At 46.0% G+C, this 24,256-nt stretch overlaps 1 long non-coding RNA gene and 1 pseudogene across 2 annotated transcripts in view; one reads left to right on the forward strand and one right to left on the reverse strand.

The window, feature by feature from the left end:
* LOC308550835 overlaps nucleotides 1-5,272 on the reverse strand; it is a 47,386-nt gene extending 42,114 nt beyond the window's left edge. The window contains exon 1 of the long non-coding RNA XR_013997973.1: nucleotides 4,944-5,272. This is a non-coding gene — a long non-coding RNA (uncharacterized lncRNA). The remainder of the gene's footprint in view (nucleotides 1-4,943) is intronic.
* LOC308551015 (high mobility group protein B1 pseudogene) overlaps nucleotides 1-24,256 on the forward strand; it is a 535,482-nt pseudogene that overhangs the window by 496,912 nt on the left and 14,314 nt on the right. The window lies entirely within an intron of this gene.

Raw genomic sequence — 24,256 nt, forward strand, 5'->3', positions numbered from 1 at the left:
CCCGATCTCCTGGATCCTAGGTTGATGCTCAACCGCTGAGCCACGCCGGGCCGGGCTAGTTTCATTTTTTTTTGCATATACCTGCCCATATTTACCACCACCACTGATTGCAAAGACTGTCTTTACTCCATTGTAGGCTCTTGCCTCCTTTTTGCAATACTGAGTACAATGGCTTGGGTTCATTTCTGGGTTCTCTGTTCTGTTCCATTGATCCAAATGTTGTATACATTGCTCACAGACACAGACAATAGTGCATTGAAGGCCTGGGGTTGATAGAGAAAATTTAGTTTAAAGGTGGCGGAGGGTCCCACCTGGGTCTTCCCCTCCTTCACCTGGCCACATTTCCCCCAGGCAACTAGCAGGATAGAAACTTCCCAATAGAAGGCTCACCCCGCCCTCATTTTAAGCCAGTTCCCGCCTCTACGGAGACGGAAGTACGTACTTATATTACCTCTTGTCTGCTAAAGTCAGGGGCTCAGACTTTGGAGATGTACTCCTCTGGGCCCATGGGCCGAACGGTGCTGGCCCCTTGTCGCCACTGGCTTGCGTGAGAGCCTGTGGCGGCGGTGGAAGGAGTCGCAGAGGAGAAGGTGCGCCTGGCCCTGATTTGAAAGTCTCTAACCCCGCTGACCTCACTGGGCCCCGCAGAGCCGTCTCCAGGGGACTCACGGAGGCGAGGCAAGGAGAGGAGAGGAGAGGCGAGGCGGGACAGGACCAGGACCAGGACCAGGACCAGGACCAGGACCAGGACCAGGACCAGGACCAGGACCAGGACCAGGACCAGGCGTTGGACACGGTAAGGCCCCAGGCCCCGACCTAGTTAGGCTGACCGAAGGGGTAGAGGGGAGCCTGATGCCCTCCCAAGGACCTCTAGTGGCCCCCAGGTAGGGTTAACCAGGGAGGGAATGTAAGAACCTCTGAATGATTGTGAGACTGAGTGTGTCTGTGATCCCAGGGCGTGAGCTACGGGATCCGGGTTGGCCCCAAACCGTGTCCATGGTCGGCGGTAACGACATAACGGTGACTCAGGCTCGCCTGACCTGACCCGGGAATTATACGGGTGCACCTTAGTCAAGGCTGACCCAAATCGCCATGAGGCAGCAGATGGACGGGTGTCTGAGAGGTTCCCCCCGGGAATCCACACCCTTTGTTCTGTGACATCGCACAGGGGAAGCATAAGCAGGCGTCAAGGAAACCCCGCAGTTGTGGATTGCATGCCGAAACACTTGAAAAAGGGCTTTTCCGGGGATTATGGAATCAGTATGAATCTTGGCACCCTTCGCACTTTGTGCGAGCTTGAGTGGCCCTCTTTTCAGGTCGGGCGGCCTTGGGAAGGAACCCTAGATGTCCCCACAATCCGCGGAGTCTGGCAGGTTATTACTGGGGACCCTGGTCACCCAGATCAGCTTCCTTAGGTACACTCCTATTTAGAAATAGCACAGACCCTTCCCCCTTGGGTACGGTTCTGCACAAATAGGCAGGGAGAGGCTAAGGTCTTCGTCGCTTGACCCAAAGGGAGACGAGCTTTCATGGGTGATCAAGAAGACGAGCCTCCCATGATGCCACCCCCTTATTCCAGGGGAGAACCCACGGCCCCTCCAGTGCTAGATCAGGACACCCCACCACCGTGGGCATCGCCTCCACCCCACGGAGGAGAAGGCCCTCTCACACCGGGACCCGCTGGGAGACTTTGCCCACGTCAGGGGGCCCTTCAGATGCCAGCCAGAGAGTCCCGAGAGCCCGACAGGCGGGACAAGGACCGAACAGTTCAGCCTGGCGCATCCATGATGTATCACATCCCCGGGAGGCGCATTTGGGCATTCAAGACCACCTAACCAAACGCAGAGACTCTGGTATTCCAGTCAGATGCCAATCAGCCTGGAACACCTCTTTACTGCCTGTCAGGAAACCCGGGGGCGGATACGGGCCAGTGCAGCATCTCGGCGCTATCAACAAAGTGACTGTCTCTTTGCACCCGGTGGTCCCAAACCCGTGCACCCTTCTCAGCTAGGTCCCTGGCACTGCCGTGTGGGTCACCTGCTTCGCCTAGGAGCCCCCGGGTTCTGCCGGATCTGGATTCGGGGTTTCTCGGCAATGGCCAAACCCCTCCACATGCCCTAAGGGGCACAGACCGAAGCCCGTTGGGCTGGACAGAAGAGACAGAGGAAGTATTCCGAGGCATCAAATCAGCCCTGGGACAGGCCTCGCCTTAGGACTGCCTGACATCGGGAAACCATTCAACCTGTTCGTCCACGACAAGGACAAAATAGCCTTGGGGGTAACTCACACAGCCTGTCGTCCATGGCAGAGACCCATCACATACCTGTCTAAGAAGCTGGACCCGGGAGCCTCTGGATGGCCTCCCTGCCTTAGCAGCCACTGTCCTCCTCATCAAGGAAGCTGACAAACTCACCCTAGGACAGGGGTTAAGCATCAAAGTGCCCCACTCGGTCGTGTCACTTATGAACGGCCAAGGACATCCGTTCCTCTCGAATTTCGCCTGGCACAATAAGCATTCCTACCAGGACAGAAAAGCCGAGAGGCAGCAAAGGCCCTCCTACGGGAGATCATCCCCAGGTTTGGCCTGCCGCTGAGCATCCACAGTGACAACCGACCAGCCTTCGTAGCTGAAGTCATCCAGGCCCTTGGCATATTGTGGAAACTCCACACAGCCTACCGCCCTCCGAGCTCAGGGAAAGGATAGGGCATGAACCGTACCCTTAAGGAAGCATTAGCCAAGTACAGCCAAGAAACCGGTCTCCCCTGGGTAGACCTATTACCCCTAGCCCTGCTGCGTGCCCGCTGCACCCCTGGAAGATTAGGTCTCTCCCCTTTTGAATTAGTATATGGAAGGCCTCCCCCAAGTTTAGGAAGCATCCCGGGGGACCTACATCAGGTAGGAGACAGGAGTCTGACAGAGCAACTCCAGGCCCTAGGAACCACCCGTCAGAGTTACAGCGGTACGTAGTTGAAAGAGCCCCCATTCCCTTAGGAACCCCGGTACACCCATTCCAGGCCTGGAGACCTAGTATGGATCAAGGATTGGAAAAAGGAACCCCTCAGGCCACGCTCGACGGGACCCCACACCATAGTCCTCACCACCCCCACTACTCTTAAAGTTACAGGTATCACCCCGTGGGTCTATCATTCCAGAGTCCAGAAAGCCCACGACGCGCCTGAAGAGGGACACTCAGATGACTGGAAGGCCGACCCAGACCCAGATGACACCCTCAGGATCCCGCTAAGGTGAACAACTACCTGACGGACAGTGGAGACCTCTGTGGTTCCTGCTCCTAGGTGTACTTGTCACCCTGATCTTCGGACTCGGCCTCGCTGCGACTGCCCCTCCTAATTGGACCGTACTCCCTAGAATTGTACTGTTTATTGTTGACTGTCCCTGGGCATCATGTATGCACTCACTCTGCTTCTGCTCCTTGGGACCCTGGTGTGCTCTGAGGCCCCCACCATGCCTCAGTGTAACTGTAAAGAAAGGGTAAGAGGCAACTGGGCGGAACATACAGCCTACACATACATGCCCGCTGCCTGTTACCAAATTAGCCAGGCTACCCTGTGCACCTACCACAGTAAGAAGTATTGGACCGGGCAGATTTCTACTCACACTAACAACTGCGGGAAATATGGCCACAAAGGAAAGAGAGTCTGTTGGACCTACCTTACTCATTGGGGAATGTCAGATGGGGGAGGAGTCCAGGATCAGGCCCTCGAGGCTCAGATCCAGAAAACCGTGCAGAAGACCATAGACACCTTGAAGGGCCTACATGAAGGGATAGGACACAGGGACCCTAGTCCCAGGCAGTTGGAATGAAACTCTTAACGATGAGACTCAGACAGCACTCCTTGGGCCTGCTGTACGGGGGGTCCAGGTGAACCCCATAAGTTCCAACCTCACATGCCTTGTAGCCCTGTGACAAACTCTAACCGTACCATATAGACTATGGTAGGGATCCCGCAGACATGTGTTCACTGAACCAGACTCTTGCACAGGAAACACTCTGTGCACCACTAGAAATCTTCCTTTGTGGCACCTCAGCCTACAAATGTCTAGAGATGAACTGGACGGGAATCTGCATAAAGATCTTTCTCACCCCTGACATCTCGATCCTCACAGAGCATGAGTTCGAAACTGCCTTAAACCACCTGGCCAGGTCCAAGCGGGCAGCCTTTATCCCTCTTCTGATCTTGGCTGGTATAGCAACGGGAGTAGGTACAGGAGTAGCTGGGCTAGGGACCTCGGGAGACTTCTACCATAAACCGTCACAGGAGCTCAATGATGACATAGAAAGAGTCGCCGACTCTCTCTCTCGTGTTGCTCCAAAGCCAGCTAAACTCCCTTGCAGCACTAACTCTCCAGAATAGAAGAGCCCTCGACTTACTGACTGCAGAGAAAGGAGGTACATGCATTTTCCTACGAGAAGAATGCTGCTACTTTGTAAACCAGTCAAGAATAGTAATTCCTAAAGTAAAAGAACTCAGAGCAAGAATCAAACAACGTAGGGAACAAGAGGCCGCCAGAGGGTGGTGAGGATTAGGGCAATGGTCCTCCTGGCTACTCCCCCTCGCGGGACCCCTTGTCACCATCCTTTCTGTCACAATAGGGCCCTGCATCCTTAACCTCCTAATGAAGTTTATGGAGAATTCAGTCTCCCCCCTAACCACAGCTAAGATTCTGGCCTTACGTGGGCACCGGCCGCAAGGTCACCTAGATGACGCGCTCTGAAGCACGTCTCAGGGGCATCAAAGGGGGACTGACAGAGAAGATTTAGTTTAAAGGTGACCGGGTCTTCCCCTGCTTCATCTGGCCACATTTCCCCCAGGCGACAAGCTGGATAGAAACTTCCCAATAGAAGGCTCACCCCGCCCTCATTTTAAGCAAGTTCTGGCCTCTACAGAGATGGAAGTATGTACCTTATATAACCTCTTACCTGCTCATGTTCGGGGCTCAGACTTTGGCGTTGGACTCCTCTGGGTCCGCCGGCGTTAAGTCAAGTCTCCTGGACCCGGAGCCTCCGAGTGCCGCTTGGTCTTTGTAAGGTGAACGTCTCCGGTTCCGGAACGGGGTGGAGTGGGAACCTGGTGAAAAGTGGGGACATCTCTAGTTTTCTCAACAATAAAGATGGTTTCAAAAACACAATAGGCTGATGAAAGGATTCAGATTTACTTGTCTACGAGGAGACAATGTAGATTAATTAAATTCCAGTTTTCCTTGCTTCAAGCCCTGTCTCAGAAAACTTTTCTCTTCCCTGGTGCACCTATTTTGTTAGCTCCTATAACCCTCAAAATGTAAAAAGCAAAAAGGCCCACAAAAACAGCTCTGAAAAACTCCATTGCTAGAAAGAGATTGCACCAAGCCTGGGAGCGATAGCCAAGTTGAACCAATTCCCAGCCATTCCAACCACACATTTTTGAGAGTTACAAGACGCTGAAACCTCAGCAATACCATAGTCATGGACCTGTCTCTTTCCCTGCACACGGACCTCTCATCCCTTTACCCTGTACAACCTCCATTTTGTTCCAGCTCAGAGAGTGACCTGATCTTATAGACACAAACATCAGCTGAATGAAGCCACTAACCTCTCCTTGAATCTCTTTTACTAGGTTTTTCCTCCCTAAGTTCTACCACTAATTTCACCCTGATTTTCTAGCGTCCAAAGGAAATAGCTCTAGGAGATCACTTGCACGAATTACAGTCACTACTGGGTGGATACAAACGTTTCAAGGCAAGAACGAGTATTCCTGATAATGAGATTCTAGGGAAACCTCTCCCCTCAGTCATCATAGCGTTCATGTTATACAGATCCCATGAGCAGTTATCTAGCAGTTTTCCTTCACATCTGTTAAATGGGGATAATTATACTAACCTAAAAGAGAAGGTTTCTGTCATAAATGGCACCACACTACATACAAAGGACTTAGAGGAGTGCCTGACACAGTGTATTCTCAATACATTTCAGTGACATGATTTTGCGCAGCCAAGAGCACAAACTGTGGAATCAAAATTTTAGGGGGACTAAAGAATTTCCCTACACCCTTGGATTACAAACAAAGGGTGTCTGTGCCAAAATAATACAACCACGTATCCCATTAGATAACAAATATTAAAAAAGTATGAGTTTCAATTTGAAAAGATAGTTCTTGGAAAAGTCAATAAGCAAAAATATGGAGTCAAATTTCTATACAGTTTCATTGTTTCAGTGATGATGCAGTCCATGCACTTATATACCCCAGCGTACAGTCTAGTGTTTGGGAAAAGGGAGCAAAATTCAATGGCTTTAAAAATGATGGAAGTTCTCTTTCAAGGAATCTTTTCATTACCACTATGGCAGGAAGAGTAACTTGAGAGCCTTGGGGACCTAGGCTTAGAGCTTATTTTAGTGCCTGGTACTCCTGAGGGCGGCCCCGTCTATTCATCTTTATAATTTCATTCCTCTCCATGTTCCCTGTCATGTGGACTGAGCAATGAGAAAATCTTAGAGACCATGTAGTCCAGGGGATGTCATACTCCTTGTCAAAGTAAAATAAACATTTCCTGGAAAGAATTCCAATACATACCAGAAAAAAGAGGAGTTTCTGTACTGGCAGCAGGGGCTCTCACCACACCTTTCCCTAGATGTGCCCTCCTGTTCAACCAACAGCTTAGCTTGAGTCTTAGAACTGAGGAAACAGCAGGCCCAGAAAGCAGAGACTCAGAGAGCAAAAACGGGAAGGCTGGCAGAGCTGGAACTGGGAGGGAGTTCTCTGGCGCCCTGGCCTAAAGCCCTGCAGGAGACCTCCAGGAAGAAAGTATTAGGGAGGAACTGCAGGACCAATCAAAGGACACTCTGTGCTAAAGAAGTTGTCATTATAAATGAGATCAGATGATTTGTGTACACTACTCTGTAAATTGAAACATTTGGTAAGAAACATGGGCCTTTTTTTCAGTTATGTGAGAGGCCTGCCAAAGCAGCGTCAGTAGTGTTTGTGGACTTGAAGAGAGAAAGTCTGTTGCAGTCAGACCAGGCTTGCTTCATACACACTACTCACTGTCACATGTCACTGTTCCCAATTCCCATAGCATGTCGGTCACACGGCCCCTAAGTCCATGTTCAGTGTGTTTTCCTTTATGCACCCTGCCCCTCATTACATGGCCCAAGTCAATCATCCAAGGTGGCAGGCTGGGGTGACTGTCGTTTTTAACCACTGGACCAAAGCACCTCATGTGCATAGGAGAACTGAAGTTCTAACCAAGTGAATATGCCGCAGGGCAGCTTCCCTCTGGAAGGACTCTCAGTGTATTGACAGGAGATGAAGACAGGGAGCAACAATGAAAGATGCACCTTCTCTACCAAGGCCAGTCTGTGCTACTTCTTGTTCCCTTAAATCTCACTTGAACTTGTTATGGAATGAAGGAAAGAGCCCTGGAACTGGAAAGACCTGGCCTCTGTCCTGAGTGTGTCACCAACAGGCTCTACATGGCCTTCAATTAGTCAACTGACCAGCCTGAGGTCAGAGAATGTGATTTTTAGAAATGCTATTCACATAGAGAAATGCTGACGTACAAAGGCCCAGATCAAAAAACAAAAAACAAGCAAACAAAGAAAAACACGGAGAAAACTTCTTGTATATTATAATCTAGGAATAGGGAAAGAGATCTTATCTATACATAAAGAAAAATGACCAGAAAAATATAATTTGAAAACATTTCCCAATATTTACTGAACATCCCCTAAATGCTAGGCACTCCTGCGGGTGCTGAGGGAAGGGGGCAGCAGACATGCACTGCAGCCCCTGCTCTCCCACAGGGGCTGTGCTGCCATCTCTGGATCATAGATCATTACATATTCAACTTAAGATTTACAGAAACTTTTGACACTTTGCAATATGTCTCCATTATTTTTCAATCAGATAATGAAAAATGTAAAAACAACTTTGGAAATGTATAAATGAATTGAAAAAGGAGGTTGAAGTCACGATGCAAAAATAAACCTTATTATGTTTAAAATGCAACTTTTGTTTGATGAAAAATGTCTAAGAAATTGAGCACAAAATACTCTTTGTGTGTGTGTGTGTGTGTGTGTTGGCTGTTGTCATTTTTAAAAAATTTTATTTTTGCTTAAAATATTACAGATGTCCCGTTTTCTCCGCAGTGACCCATTCCACCCCGTCCCATCCCCTTCCCCAGTTCCTCTCCCCACCACTGTCCCTGTCCTTGGGTTGTGCATATAAATTCTTTGGTTAATCACGCCCCCTCAACCCATCGGCCCTCCTCCATCCTTCTGAAATTCATCAGTGTGATCTATGCTTCCACGTCATTGAATCTATTTTGTTCATCATTTTATTACTTTCCTTAGATTTCACATATAAGCGAGATCTTGTCTTTCTCTGCCTGGCTTATTTCACTCAGCATAAAATTCTCCAGGTCCATCCATACTGTCCCAAAGAGTACGAGGTCCTTCTTCCTTATAGCTGGGTAGTATTCCACAGTGTAAATGTCCCACAGCTTTTTTATCCTCTCATCTACTGATGGGGCCTTGGGCTGTTTCCAGATCTTAGCTATTGCAAACTGTGCTGCTATGAACATCGGGGTGCATATATTCTTTATGATTAGTTTTTCCGGATTCTTATGATATATTCCTAGGAGTGGAATCACTGGGTCAAAAGGCAGCTCTAGTTTTAATTTTTTGAGGAAACTCCATACTGTTTTCCATAGTGGTTTCACCAGTCTGCATTCCCTCCAGCAGTGTACCAGGGTTCCCCTTTCTCCACATCCTTGTCAGCACATGTTGTTTGTTGATTTGTTGATGGCAGCCATTCTTACAGGTGTGAAGTGATACCTCATTGTGGTTTTAATTTGCTTCTCTCTGATGATTAGCAACGGTGAGCATTTTCTCATATGTCTCTTGGCCATCTGTATGTCCTCTTTGGAGAAGTGTCTATTCAAGTCCTTTGTCCATTTCTTAATTGGGTTGTCTTCCTCTTGCTGAGTAGTATGAGTTCTCTGTACACTTTGGAAATTAGCCCCTTATGAGAGATACATCCTTGACCAATATGTTTTTCCAGACCGTGGGGTCCCTTTGCATTTTCAGGCTGTTTTCTTGAGCACAAAATACTCTTCATGGTCAATATTGGGTAATGGGACTGTGGTTTGAATTACTTTATTATATTTTATCTGCCCCTCAAGTTTTCTTCAGTAAGGTTTGAGTGACTGCCATAACTGAAGTATATATTCATAAAGGCCCAGAAAACCTAAAATGAGTTGGAGAAAGCCAATGAGAACCCCTTCAGAGAAGCAGAAATAAATGTTGCTAAGCAACCTAAGCAGCCGCTCAGAAGAAAAGGCGATTTGAAAATCATTGTTCCAGTGTATAGAATACCCAGGTTCACTGCTGAACCCACTGAGGGAGCAATTTGGCCACAATGGCTGCTGAGGTTTTGAGGCTCAGAAGTTGCCTACTAGAGAAAAGAGTCTAAGAATTTTTTTCAAACAGGAAAGGAGGGGAAGAGGAGGCTTGCGTTGATACCTGATGCAACACTGCCCTCTGCAGTCCACAGAAACTTAAGGCCGCAAACTGCAGGGTAAATTAACCTTCAGGGCTGACATTTTGTTTGCCTAAGAGACTCCTTGGCCTGCAGACTTTGCGTTGGAGGTTGAGAAGTATCGATAAAACGACAAGAACCTGCAAAAGAGGCCCCAGGAGGCCTCATCCCTAGTGCCATCCAAAGTCCAAGTTAATCCGAAAGCGGTGTCTAGTTGGTGCTGGGCTCTGAGTGCCTGGCCGCCCGCCCGCCAGCCTGCAGGAGCTCATTGCACTCAGGCAGGCTACCTGCCAAAGTCCACTGGCGGTCTAGGCCCGGATCCCGCTGCAACCTATCAGTTTACGGGTCTGAATCAGGACGTCCAGGCCCTTTCTCCCCACTGCCGCATGTGCCCCAGCGCTCCACCTGTGGCATCCGTACCAACGCCTTTGTCATCCTCCTTCGGGCTCCGGCGCTTCCCCCACTATGGAGCCCACAGCCTCTCGAGTAGGGCGGCGGGAAGACGGGCAGCAACTTCACTGAATCCTAGTGCGCATGCCCAGCACTGGCCAATCAGTGCGCAGCCTCGTCTTGTGGAGCTTTGCTTTTGGGCTTCCGGACTCCCAGCAGGTGTTGCTGTGATTCTAAGGGCGGGACTATGCAATTGACTTTACTGGGACGCATTGGCTGGAACCTGTAGGTATATTCCCTAATTTTCCTTGGTCTTTTCATAGTCCCCCTGGGTTCAGCCTTGGATCCCCTTGGTCTGCACGAGTAAATCGCGGAAAAGACGCTTTAGTTGCGTGATTGGGGGCCTTCAGTTCCTCCGATCAGCTGGTGTCTGTGTTGCACCTTGCAGCTGTCCTTGCTCACCTCTCCCCCTCCCTTCGCTCGTATAAAAACAAGGATAGGCCAATTTTTGTACAAGAAATGGCGCATTGTTTGCGAGATTAAGCGGGCCTGACTGATCTTGAGGCCCAGTTGCTCCCTTAGGTGGTATCTCCAAACAAAACCTTGTGCCCCGGTTCCACTATTGGTATTTCGCCTTCTCAATGTTCCTCATTGGTTTTCCACAAGTTGTTTTGACCCTTTATCAATGTTCTTCAGATACGTTCATCATTCAAAACTCACTGTAGAAAATTTGCAGGACTGATTAAATATAATAATCTAAACCACAGTCCCATCACCCACCGCTGAGCATTAATATTTAGTGATGAATTTTCTTAGAGATTTTTCATACCTTAAGGTGCTTTTTAAACACAATGATATTCATATGATATTGTCACTTCCCCATAATTTATGAACCTGAGATTTTTCACATTAGTTACCTTTTGTAAAAATCATTTGAAAAGACTTGAGTATGTTTTTATTCATTTCGCTTCCTAAAAGTCCACGTAGTCTAAAAGAGTGAAAAATTATATTTAAAGGCTGACACAGAAATCAGAAATAACCCCTGACCTGTAATCTTCCCAAAGAAAGAGGCTGTATTTTTTGCTGTTTTTGCTCACCATTGTATTTTCAAGATATCAAGAAAAGACTGCCCACTGCAAAAGAAACCACGCACCAAGTGAAAAGACCACTTATGGAATGGAAAAACATATTTACAAACCATATCTGTGACAAGGGGTTAACATGCAAACTATATAAAGAGCTCATACAAGTAACAGGAAAAATCCAAGTAACCCATTGTAAAACTCAGTGAGTACCTGGATAGATATTTTTCTAAAGGGGTATAGGAGAGGTCAACAGGTGCATGAGAAGATACTAAAGATCACTAGCTATTAGGAAATGCAAATCAAAATCACTATGAGTTATCAGCTCATGCCTGTTAATATGGCCACCATAAAAAAGACAAGAAGATAAATGTAGTAAAGATCAGTGCTAAACCTTTTGTTGGTGATAATTTCATAAGGTATATAAATAACAAATAACTATGCTGTACACTGAAACTGATATAATATTGCACATCAACTATATGTTAATTTTCTTGGAGGAAATAAAAAATGCTAGTCTGGATGTGCAGTAAAGGCAACCCTTGTGCAATGCTGGTGGGGATGTAAATTGGTACTGACACTGTGGAAAACAGTAAGTATGATACTCAAAATATTAAAAGTATAACTATGATATGATCGTGCAATTCGGATTCTGGGAATATATCCAGAAACACAAACAAAAGAGGAAAGAGAAAACAGAAGCTTCAAAATATATGTGCATGCTCATGTTCATAGAAGCATTTTGTACACAGCCAAGATAAGCATGCAGCCTAAGTGTCCACTGATGAATGAGTGGACAAAAAGTTACAGCATGTATATATTCATACAAACACACACACATAGGAAAATTATTCAGTCACTAAAAGAAGAGATCCTACCGTTTGCAACTACATGGATGGACCTTGAAGGGATCATGCTAAGTGAAGTAAGTCAGAGAAAGGTAAATCCTGTGTGATTTCACTTATATGTGGAAATAAAAAAAAGAAGAGTCTTAGAAAAAGAGATTAGACTTGTGGCTTCCAGGGGTGAAGGGTGGGGTAAAGGGAAATTGGAGGAAGGTGATCTAAAGGCAGAAGGTTCAGTTATAAGCTAAATAAGGACGAGGGATGTAATTGCAACAGTATGACTAGCTAACACTGCTGTATGATACCCTCTTCCCCAGTGAGTCTCTTATTTCATACTAGTGTTGGGGGCAAGCATCTGATTTCTTTCAGGTTCTTCTCTTTGTAAATACTTATTGTTTCATAATCCTGGGATCACACTGTATGAACGACTTCCTACCTGGCTTCTCCTCCTTTTTCATTTAGCACTATGTTGTGAGAAATAACTGTTTTTACATGCTTTGGAAAGTATTGCTGGAAAAGAAAACAGCCTCGAAATATAAAAGAATCCCATAGTCAGGGAAAACGTATTTGCCAAGGATCTATCTGATATGAAGCTAATTTCCAAAGTGTACAAAGAACTCATACTACTCAGCAAGAGGAAGACAAGCAATCCAATTAGAAATGGGCAAAGGATCTGAATAGACACTTCTCCAAAGAGGACACAGAGATGGCCAAGAGACATGAGAAAATGTTCAACTTCACTAATCATCCGAAATGCAAATTAAAACCACAATGAGGTATCACTTCGTGCCCGTCAGAAGGGCTGCCATCAACAAATCAACAAATGACATGTGCTGGCGAGGATGTGGAGAAAGGGGAGCCCTAGTACACTGCTGCTAGGAATGCAGAGTGGTGCAGCCACTATGGAAAACAGTATGGAGGTTCGTCAAAAAATTAAAACTGGAACTGTGTTTTGACCCAGTGATCCCACTTCTAGGAATATATCTTAAGAATCCTGAAACAGTAATCAGAGAGAATATAGGCTCCTGTATGTTCAAAGCAGCACTATTTACAATAGCTAAGATCTGGGAACAGCCCAAGTGCCCATCAGTAGATAAGTGGATAAAAAGCTGTGGGACATTTACACCGTGGAATACTATGCAGCTGTAAAGAAGAAGGACCTTGTACCCTTTGGGACAGTATGGATGGACCTGGAGAATATTATGTTAAGTGAAATAAGTCAGGCAGAGAAAGACAAACATCACATGATCTAGCCTATATGTCGAAACTAAAGAACTTAATAAATTGATGAACAGAATAGATTCAATGACATGGAAGGACAGATTAGACTGACGAATGTCGGAGGAATGGAGGAGGGCGGGTGGGTGGAGGGGGAGAGATTAACCAAAGAATTTATATGCACAACGCAAGGACACGGACAATGGTGTGGAGAGGGACTGGAGAGGGGGATGGGACAGGGTGGAATGGGTCATTGGGGAGAAAAGGAGACATCTGTAATACTTAAAAAAAAGAAAAGAATAAAAAGTTTTGCTGACCCTTTGACCCTCTTCCCAAGAGAGTCTTTTATTTCATACTGGTGTTGGGGGCAGGAAAGCATCCTGCAAAGCAGTGTGCAATCGGCAGTGTCTGACTGACCTTTGCGGCCCTCTGTATGGAGCCCTGAGACCCTGAACAAGCGACTTCTCCTGGGTGCCTCAGTTTCCACAGGTGTAAAACGAGGGCGGTAACAGCATCTGCTTATGGGTGGAGGCCAGCAGAAAGCACCCAGCAGCTCGTAGCTGGGCCCTTGCAGAGCTCATGTTCTCGCCGTGGCTGCTGTCTCCAGTATTCCCTGTGATGTGTGTAGTCTGTACACAATTCCCAGCCACGAGACCGAGTGTGATAAAAGATACTCTTTAAATTTACTTACAACAGTTATCTGTTCAATCACCCATGTCTGCTTTGTGGTGGAGAACTCACGAGTGCCTTGGAGGGACATTCAGTGAAGGAGATATACATGAGGAAAGCACATTGATCCCTTCCTCTGAGATATCCTCCCAGAAAATGAAAAGTATATTTTTGTACATACATATTTAACCATCTCTGACTGCTTGTAATACATTCTCAGAAGTAGATATAGTGGATTGAAAGGTGTGAACATTTTTAACGCTCTTGCTGGCCACTAGAAGAAAGAGAAATCCGTTTGTCTTGCCACCAGCATCCTGTGAGATTCTTGTTTCTCCATTCTCACACCAGCACTTATTCCTGGTTGGAAAATGATGAGCTTATTGCTTTTAACAGCTATATGTATAGAAACTGACCCCCATTCTGTCAGATATGGTGCAAATACTTTCCCTGGTTTTTTACCTTTTAATTATGCATGTGGCTCAGATTCACGGATAAATTCATTTTTATGCAGTCACATCTAGAGCGACCTGCTTTCCTCCGCGGTTTTACTCTGTGGCCCAAAGCTGGCCAGGCCCTTGCTCATCTACCTCTCGTGTCATCTTAATCCCTATTCTTTCTGATTCCATTCCCCTGATGAAACTCCCCACTAAAGAGTGTCAAGGACCCAAAACAAATGAAAATTCACAGTAGCCAACACAATAGAGGGGATTTCACCTTCCCAGGCCATAAGGCACATTTTTTTCTGTGCTTATGGACTAGCGGTGTCAGCACACATAGACCCTCTTCTATAATGTGGCTCATTTGCGGCTTGAGCTTTCTCTTACCAAAAATGTCCTACTGCATGGATTCGGATTCAGTAGGTCACCCAGGCATGAACATGAGTTTAAACTCCACACATAAAGGCCGAGGTGCCAGCTGTGGGAGCAAAATTCATCTTCAGAACAGATGGCAGGGGCCAACCATTGGAGGGGTTGGTGTGGGGCAGCCATGAGATGATTTTACCTCAAAGAAACAGATGATGGCAGGGCTTCCATTACAGCGGTAGCTCCCACTTACTGGAATTATTCTCCTATTTCCACACTAAAGGTCACTTGAGTTTGGCACAGAAGACCTGTATGAAATCTACTTGTTTTGTGAGTCTTCCAGCAACCTGACTTGGCCCCCTGGGGAGGGCCAACTGCTCCCTTCATCCTGTCCAGTGGGGCTCGGAGTTTACAAAACCCACTGAGAGGATCTGTGATATAGTCACTCCATTATTTTCCCCTCAGGGCATAAAGGAAATTCTTCTGATTGTTGTCACTTGGGAATGTAGCCATAGGAAATTGTAACCCACCCCACCATCCTTTTGACATTCTCCTTGTAAATGTAGCTTGTAGATAAACAGCATGTTTGGGCAAGAATCCTAGGAACTACCTTCATAAGACACAGACTCTGACCTTCAGTCATCCCAGTTCTAGGTTTGGTGACCTTCAGCCATAGATCCAGGATGAAGACCAGGGTGACACTCACCAGACCATCACCTGACCTGTTTCAACATCCTTATGGGGATGGACTGGCCACTATGAAGAGAACTTTTCAACCCCCTCCCCTTGAATTCTTTGCTCTTCTTTCCCTGTCCCTCCTTGTCAAATCCTCTGCCGGCACTGAGATGTGGTGGCCATGTGAGGGTGGCTGTTTGAGGGGAGACCCCATCGTTTCAGGGGTCTGACACTCGAACAGAACTCTCTCCTTGTTCACCAGCATCTGTCTCATGAGTTTACTTGTCTGTGGTCAGGAAATGGAATTTTTAAAAAGGATAATGGCATAGACAAATGCTTACTTGCCAAGGGCCAAATTCAAAAGAAACCAACAAGTAGAAAACTGTACATGATAATGAAGGACTAGGAAAAGATGGAATAGATATATAAGGAGAAAAGTAACATTGGGAAACATTTTGCAATATTTACTGAGCATCCCTAAATGGTTGGTACTGCTCCACATGCTGAGGGAAAAGAGTGCAGCGGACACGCACTACAGGCTGCTCTCCCAAAGGGGCTGTGCTGATACCTTTGGATCACAGGACCTGGCATCTTCAATTTACGATTTACAGAAACTTTCAACAGTTTGGGAAATGTCTGCATTAGTTTCTAGTCAGATAACTAGAAATATAAAAGCGATTTTCCAATATATATAACTGAGTTTATTTAAAAATAAAAAATTTTTAATCCTCACTGGAGGATATTTTTCCATTGATTTTGGGAGAGAGTGGAAGGGGGAGAGAGAGAGAGAGAGAAACATTGATGGAACCAAACCTGGGACTCTTCAGTCCACTGGCGGATGCTCTAACCACTGTGCCAAACAATACAGGACAGAACATATCACTGAACTCGAAGAGGAGGTTGAGTCCCGCCGGCGTGGTTCAGCGGTTGAGCGTTGACCTAGGATCCAGGCGATCACGGTTCGATTCCTGGTCAGGGCACATGCCCGGGTTGCGGTCTGCAGCCGATCAATACCTCTCTCATCATTGATGTTTCTCTCTCTCTCCCTCCCTCTCCTCTCCTCTTTCTGAAATTAATAGATATATTAAAAAAAAAAAAAGTGGGGGGGGGAGGTTGAAGTCATGATACAAAAATGAACCTTAGTGCACTTTAGTGCAGGTTATGTTTGACGAAAAATTTGTAGGAGTCTTGCAGGTTTGGCAGAGTGGTTAGACCGTAGGTCACCGGACTAAAGGATCCCGGGTTCGATTTTGGCTAGGGAAGCACCTCTTTTGGTCGCTAGATCACAGACCCTGGTCAGGGCACAGGCAGGATGCAACCTATTGTAGCCTCTCGCTCTCATCTTTCTCCCTCTTCCTCTCTCCTCCCCTTCCACACTCTCTGAAAAGCAATGGAGAAAATATCCTAGGGTGAGGATCTAAAAAAGGAAAAAAGAAAATCTGTAAGAAAGTGATAACAAAATACTCTTAATGCTCAATATTGGGTGATGGGACTGCAGTTTTTATTATTATATTTTATCTGCCTTCCCAAGTTTTCTACAGTGAGGTGACTCATAACTGCAGTCTGTATTCATAACGGTCGTAAATCCCAAAGTGGGTTGGGGAAAGGCAATGAATATCCCGTTTAGAGATGCAGAAACAAGAGTTTCCAAGCAACCTAGGCAGCAGCTCCGAAGAGAAGGCAGATGAAAAGCAAAGCGCTCCGCTTAGGGATTAGAAGCTTCCAGTGCCCAACCCGCTGAGGGAGTAATTCAGCCAAGATGGCGGATGAAGCTTGGGAAGGAGCGACCAATGAGAATTGAGACTGGGCCCATTTTTTTCCAGTGGGAAGGGCGGGGAGGAGGAGGCCTGTGCGGCAGGTGAGGCAACACTGCCCTCTGCAGGCCACAGAAACCGAAGGCCGCAAACTTTATGGGAAATCACTGTTCCTACCTGTCATTTCTCGCTGGTCAGAGACCCGCCGGCTGCTGAAGGGAAGGGGGATGATGACAAGTACCAGGGAACCGAAAACAACCCGCCCACAGAGCCCGACCCGGCGGCTTCCACAGTCCCTTCAGAGGAACCAGGAGCTCGCAGACCCAAGGTGCTGCGTCCTGATTGGAGCGTTTCTGGGCATGCGCAGCGAGTGCAGTGAGGTCGCTGCCAGCCTCCCTTGAAGGTTTTCTGTGAGATCTGGACAAAGAGTGGGGCAGCACTGAGGATGGGGTTTTCTTGCAGACCCATTTATGCTTAGAACCCCTGCACATCCGTCCTCACTGTAAAGCATCTCCTTTGAGGCTCATGCCAACTCTCCAACACCCTGTCACCTATTCAACATCCTCAGAATCCTGAAGGATTTCTTCTGCCAGCATCTGGGGATGTTTTGCCTTCTTTGGGGACAGTAAAATATATACTGAAAAGCAAACAGCCCTCTGCTTCTAATACCCATGTCTTGATTCCTTGGGAACCAAGCCTCTAGGAAGTGTAGACTGTAGTAGATTTCCCCTTCTGCTACCTCTCCATTCCTCCTCAGTGAAGGTTCAGGAGAGAGGAGTGATGCTAAGTGCAGGAGTGAAGCCCCTGAGCCGGTGGAAGACAGGGGATCCTGAGCACAGGTGAGGGCTGGCTGCAGTCATGAGCATGTATGCCCAGGAGCAGGGGAAACGTCTGGGCAAAAAAGGCAGATTGTGTTTGGGAAGCTCTGTAAATTCACCAGTCTTCTCATTGTTTTTGTGTTCTCCATTAGAATGGAAGAGCGTTGCTGGAGGGTTACCTAGTGTTGTAGGTCGGAGGAGGGTGATTGTGAAAGACAATGGTCTCTGGGTCTTGAATTTAAAACAAGGTGTAAGGTTAAAATTGTTTTTACTCAGGTGCTCACCCTCAGGCCGGGTCGTTTCCACGATTCCGGCACAGTAGGAGGGCATAAATGGGGGGAGATTGGAGTAAGAGGTTGTGTAAGATGGGGAGTTTATAAGCCCAGGGAGGCTGGGCAAGCAGCAACTTGGTGGAAGGTGAGGAAGGCTGCGGGGTACACACTTGAGGCCCCCAAGAGTTTGAAGACTGTTTAAGCAGAGAGATTTGGAGGGAGCTGACTGAGTCTTGCACAGTGTTGATCTGTAGACAGAGGGCAATGCTAGAGTGGACATCATGGAGGGGCAGGGGATTTGAGGCATGACCCTGTGGAAGGTGATCCTCATGTGATCAGGAAGAACAACCCTGAAGTTGGAGAGGCTCCAAGGTTGATGGAGTCAGGCTTCTGGGCCCTGATAATACCAGGAGGTTCTCCAAGAATGAGGGTTGAGAGGAGGTAGGTTATTGTGCCAAGGAAGCAGTATGTTCCCCTGCTAAGGATGGGTGAAGGGGGACCAGGGAATTTGTACAGCCTCATATGTGAGGCAGATTGGGCAGTTGAGGCACAGCATCTGGACATCACAGTTCCTTTACTTCGGCTGACAGTTTGCAACAGGGTCACAGAGGAAAGTTCTAGCTGAGAGCTGGTCAGGACTAGCATTGCCTTACTTTTTCTCCAAAGGCAGGTTTAGAACCCTGCAAAGGCCAAGCAGCTCTTCGTTTCCTGGTGGGTTCTGTGTCCTGGGACTTCCCTTATTGTGGACATAGCTTCCTTGGCGGGACTAAGGAAGAGGAGGTGCTAGTGTTGTTTTGTAGTAGTTCCTGGGGTCATCCCTGAGGTTTCTGACCATCACTGTCATCAGGTATGGTGTCCTGATATGTCATCTATAGTGTTTTGTTTTCTGTGAAATCCAGCGAAAAACAAGTTTTCCTTCAAGAATGATGGGTCTGAGTTTCTCTGGTCAGAAGGTGGCAGTGTGGAGACATAAAAGTTTTCCTTCCCCCTCCTTTTGTGTTTGAAAAAAATTGCATGAAGCCATTTCTGACAGAATTGGTCAATTGTGTCAACGCAGGAGCAGGCCTGTTCCTCCCTGGGCTGAACTGCTCTATTTTTCTTGGTTCGTGAAAACCTGGACCTTAGTTCCTCAGCATCATGTATTTCTGATTCCCCTAATGGTCTTCCCATTCTTTGGGTTTTATCTGTTTATTTTTCAGTTACCCTAGTCAGTCAAACCTCAATGTAGAATATTTGGAGGACCGGTAACATAAAGTAATGTAAACCACAGTTTTATCACCCACCAATGACCATTAATAGTTTGTGAGAAATTTCTTTCCAGGTCTGCCCATCCATACAGGTGTATTGCAGACAGAATGAGATGCCTGTTGCATTGAGGCTTCACATCTTTTACTGATCTCGGGTTTTTCGCATGAGTTAGCTGTCCTCAAAACCACTGGAAAGGACTTGAAGAATTCCTATTCACTTCTCTCTTAGTAGTCTATGTAGTCAAAGTGAAAATGCACCTGGCTGTGTGCCTCAGTGTTTGAGCGTCCACCCATGAACCTGGAGGTCATGCTTTGATTCCTGGTCAGGCCACGTGCCCAGGTTGCGGGCTCCATCCCCAGGAGGGGCACACAGGAGGCAGCTGATGAATGATTCTCTCTTGTCATTGATGTCACTATCTCTCCCTCTCCTTTCCATTCTCAGAAAAAAACCAAAAAAAAGTGGAAATGTGATATTTCATAACTTAGATAGAAATAAGAAATAGCCTGTGACTCCTATCTCAAATTTAAATACCATGCTGTAACCTTCTTAAGGACAGGAGCTATAGTTTTGGCTTTGTTTTTGCTTAACACTGTATTTTCATTCTAGGAAATCCACTTGTTTCGTGTGTCCTCCAGCATCCTCACTTTATTGTCCTTATGGGTGAAGGCCAACTACGCCCTTGCTCCTGTCCACTGGGCCTGGGAATTTACAAAGCCCATTGAGATTTGTCATATGTTCATGCCAGTATTTTTCCCTCAGGGTGTAAAAGATATTCTTCCTATTGTAGTCATTTGTGAAGACAGAGAAAAGTCAAAAGAAAAGAAGAGTAATCACCCATGTCCCAACCACTTTCAACATGCTTTGCATATCATCTTCAGTTTTACATCCTTGGGATAGCTCTGTATCCAGTATTGAATTGTGAAGATTTTATGGCTGACGTTAGGGCCTTCAGATATTTTCTAGAAATTCAACTTTATTTATACTGAATCAAATGTATATTTCACTACTCCTACATGGTTTTTGAAGTACGAAAAATAATGGTATGACAAACTTTTTGAATAAATCTATGCGAACACTCTGGACAATGTGCCTTGCACGGAATCCTACAAGTTGTCACATATTGCCATATTCCTTTACCCAGGAACATAAGCCAGGGCCTGCATTGTTGTATCGTGCAAGTATGGAGAATTAAATTTGACAATTTGCAAAGTTCAGATATGAAATGTATGTTGCATTATTTTGAAATAACTTTTTCATATTTGTGACATTCAATATCCTTTCATATATTTAATATACTTGATACTTATGTGTTTATTTTAAATCCTCTTTAAGTATAATACTTGATGAGAATACATATAAGGAGATTTAATTAATTTTAATATAAGTAAAATTAATTCACTAAGTCCATGTCTAATTTGCCTTCCTTCTCTTCATCCCTATAGGAATACCCCTTACCTGGGGCACCCAAGCACATCTAATCAAGCCCTGTAGCAGTGCCCTGTTCATCCAAGCTACGGACAAAGGCAGAAGACTGAAGAACAGACAGCTCCTCCAACTCAATACACAGGCCTTCTTGACTCCATTCCTAAACCTTGTACATCCCTGGGCTACCCTCTGAAAAGAATCAGGTGAGAATGAAAGGACTTCATCTTGGCCAGAAAGTTGATCTTCTAAGGGAGTTCATCTTGTCTCAGAGGACACAATGAAAATCCTTACAACAGCCCCCATTCTTCCTTGCTTCAAGCCTTTTCTCCTTAAAATTGTATTCACTTCTCTTCCCTGCTGTACCTTTCTTGTTACTTCTTATAACCCTGAAAATGTAAACAACAACAAGGCCTAGAAAAACATCTCCCAAAGAACTCCTGTGGCAGCTGCTGGCATGGGACTGTACCAAGGACCCAAGAGGCATGAACTAGTTGAATCAATTCCCAGACATTCCAGTGACACATTGGTCACAGTTACAAGAAAGGGAAACCCGAGGAAGAGCACAGTCATGGACCTGTCTTCAACTCTGCCTGTACGTGGACCTCTCACCCCCTTTTGCTATACATGGCCCTGTTCCCCTTTCCCTGTACAACCTGCATTTGGCATCAGGTCAGAGTTACCTGGTGTTAAGTTGACCAACATGAGCTGAATGAAGCCGTTAACATCTATTTGAACCCCTTTTACTAGATTTTTTTCTCTGCAAGTTCTACCACGAATTTCATACTACTTTTCTAGCATCCAAAGCAAACAGCTCTACAGGATCACTTGCATGAACTGCAGTCACTACTGGGTGGATACAGACATGTCAAGGCAAGCACCAGTGTTCCTGATAATGAGATTCCAGGGAAACCTCTCCCCTCAGTCATCATAGGGTTCACGTTATACAGAAACCATGAGCAGTCATCTCTCTAAGTAGCTATTTTCTTTCTCATGTGTTAAATGAGCATAATCATACTAACCTGCCAGGTAAGGTTTCTGTCATGAATGGCATCGCACTACGTACAAAGGACTCAGTGGAGTGTGTGACACATAGGATATACTCAGGAAATCTGAGCCACAAGTTTTTTTTAACACCAAAGAGCAGAACTGTGTAATCACAATATTCTGGGGGGTTGGGTAGAGAATTTCCCTAGAATCCTTACATTACAAAGAGCGCCTGTGCCAAAATAACACAACCACACATGTCATCAGTTAACATATATAGGAAAATGGATGACTTGCTCTTTGAAAAAGATATTTTGTGGTAAACTGAAGAAGCTGAAAAAAAATAAAAAAAGGACTGACATTTCTACAGAGTTTTTTTTGTTTTTAGTGGTGCTGCAGTCCATCACTTATCTACCCAAGCCAGGCTACAGCCCAGTGTTTTGAATAAGGGAGCCAAAATATTTTAGGTTTGAAAAAGATGGAAGTTCGGCTTCCAGATAATGTTTTCATTACCACCAGGGCAGGGATAGTAACTTGAGAGCCTTGGGGACCTAGGCTTAGAGCTTATTTTAGTGCCCGGTACTCCTGTGGGCAGCCCGGTCTATTCATGTTTATAATTTCATTCCTCTCCATGTTCCCTGTCATGTCTGTGGGACTGAGCACAGAGGAAATCTCAGAGACCGTGTAGTCCAGGGGATATCATACCCTTTGTCAAAGTAAAATAAACGTTTCCTGGAAAGAATTCCAATACAGACAAGAAAAAACATAGTTTCCTGCCTGGCCGGGAGTGGCTCCGCAGCTGAGCCTCAGCCTAGGATCCAGGAGATCAGGGTTCGATTCCCGGTCAGGGCACATTCAGGGCACATTCCGGGGTTTTAGGCTCGATCAATGACTCTCTCATCATTGATGTTTCTAGCTCTCTCCCTCTCCTTTCCTGTCTCTGAAACCAATAAAGATATATTAAAAAATATATATATTAAAAAAAAAAAAGTTTCTTTACTGACAGCAGGGGCTCTCACCACACCCTTACCTAGATGTGCCCTCCTGTTCAACCAACAGCTTAGCTTGAGTCTTCTTAGAACTGAGGAAATAGCAGACCCAGAAAGCAGAGACTCAGAGAGCAAAAAAACGGGAAGGCTGGCAGAGCTGGAACTGGGAGGGAGTTCTCTGGAGCCCTGGCCTAAAGCCCTGCAGGAGACCTCCAGGAAGAAAGTATTAGGGAGGAACTGCATGTCCAATGAAAGGACACTGTGCTAAAGCAGTTGTTACTATAAATGAGATCAGATTATTTGTGTACACTACTCTTTAAAATGAAACTCTTTGGTAAGAAATATGGACCTTTTTTCAGTTATGTGAGAGGCCAGACAAAGCAGCGTCAGAAGTGTTATGTGGACTTGAGGAGAAAAAGACTGTTGCAGTCAGACCAGGCTTGCTTCATACACACTACTCACTGTCAGACGTCCCTGTTCCCAATTCCCATAACATGTCGGTCACAGGGCCCCTCAGTCCGTGTTCAGTGTGTTTTCCTTTATGCACCCTGCCCCTCATTACATGGCCCAAATCAATCATCCAAGGTGGCAGGCTAGGGTGTCTGTCGTTTTTAACCACTGGACCAAAGCACCTCATGTGCATAGAACTGAAGTTCTAACCAAGTGAATATGCCGCAGGGCAGCTTCCCTCTGGAAAGACTCTCAGTATATTCACAGGAAATGAAAACAGGGAGCAACAATGAAAGATGCACCTTCTCTACCAAGGCCAGTCTGTGCTACTTCTTGTTCCCTTAAGTCTCACTTGAACTTTTTATGGAACGAAGGAAAGAGCCCTGGAACTGGAAAGACCTGGGCTCTGTCCTGAGTGTGTCACCAATAGGCTCTACATGGCCTTCAATTAGTCAACTGACCAGCCTGAGGTCACAAAATCTGATTCTAAGAAATGCTAATGACATAGAGAAATGCTGACCTGCAAAGGCCCAAATGAACAACCAAATAAACAAAGAAAGAAAAACATGCAGAAAACTTCTTGTATATTATAATCTAGGAATAGGGAAAGAGATCTTATGTATACATAAGGAAAAATGACCAGAAAAATAAATTTTTCAGATTTCACAATATTTACTGAGCATCTCCAAAATGCTAGGCACTCCTCCGGGTGCTGAGGGAAGGGGGCAGCAGACATGCACTGCAGCCCCTGCTCTCCCAAAGGGGCTGTGCTGCCATCCCTGGATCATAGGTAGTTGTATCTTCAAGTTATGATTTACAGAAACGTTCAACAGTTTGCAATGTCTCCATCATTTTTCAGTTAGATAACTAAAAATATAAAACCGACTTTCCACAGTGTATAAAAGAGGTTAAAAAGTGAAGGTTTAAGTCCTGACAAGAAATGAAACTTAATATGTTTAAAATGCAACTTGTGTTTGATGAAAAAAATCTAAGAAATTGATCATGCCCTAAGCGTGACTCAGCGGTTGAGCCTTGGCCTAGGATCCAAGAGATCAAGGTTAGATTCCTGGTCAGGGCACAGGCCCCGGGTTGCATGGCTT

The sequence above is a fragment of the Miniopterus schreibersii genome (genome assembly GCF_964146895.1).
Source record: "Miniopterus schreibersii genome assembly, chromosome: X".
Classification (NCBI taxonomy): Eukaryota; Metazoa; Chordata; class Mammalia; order Chiroptera; family Miniopteridae; genus Miniopterus; species Miniopterus schreibersii.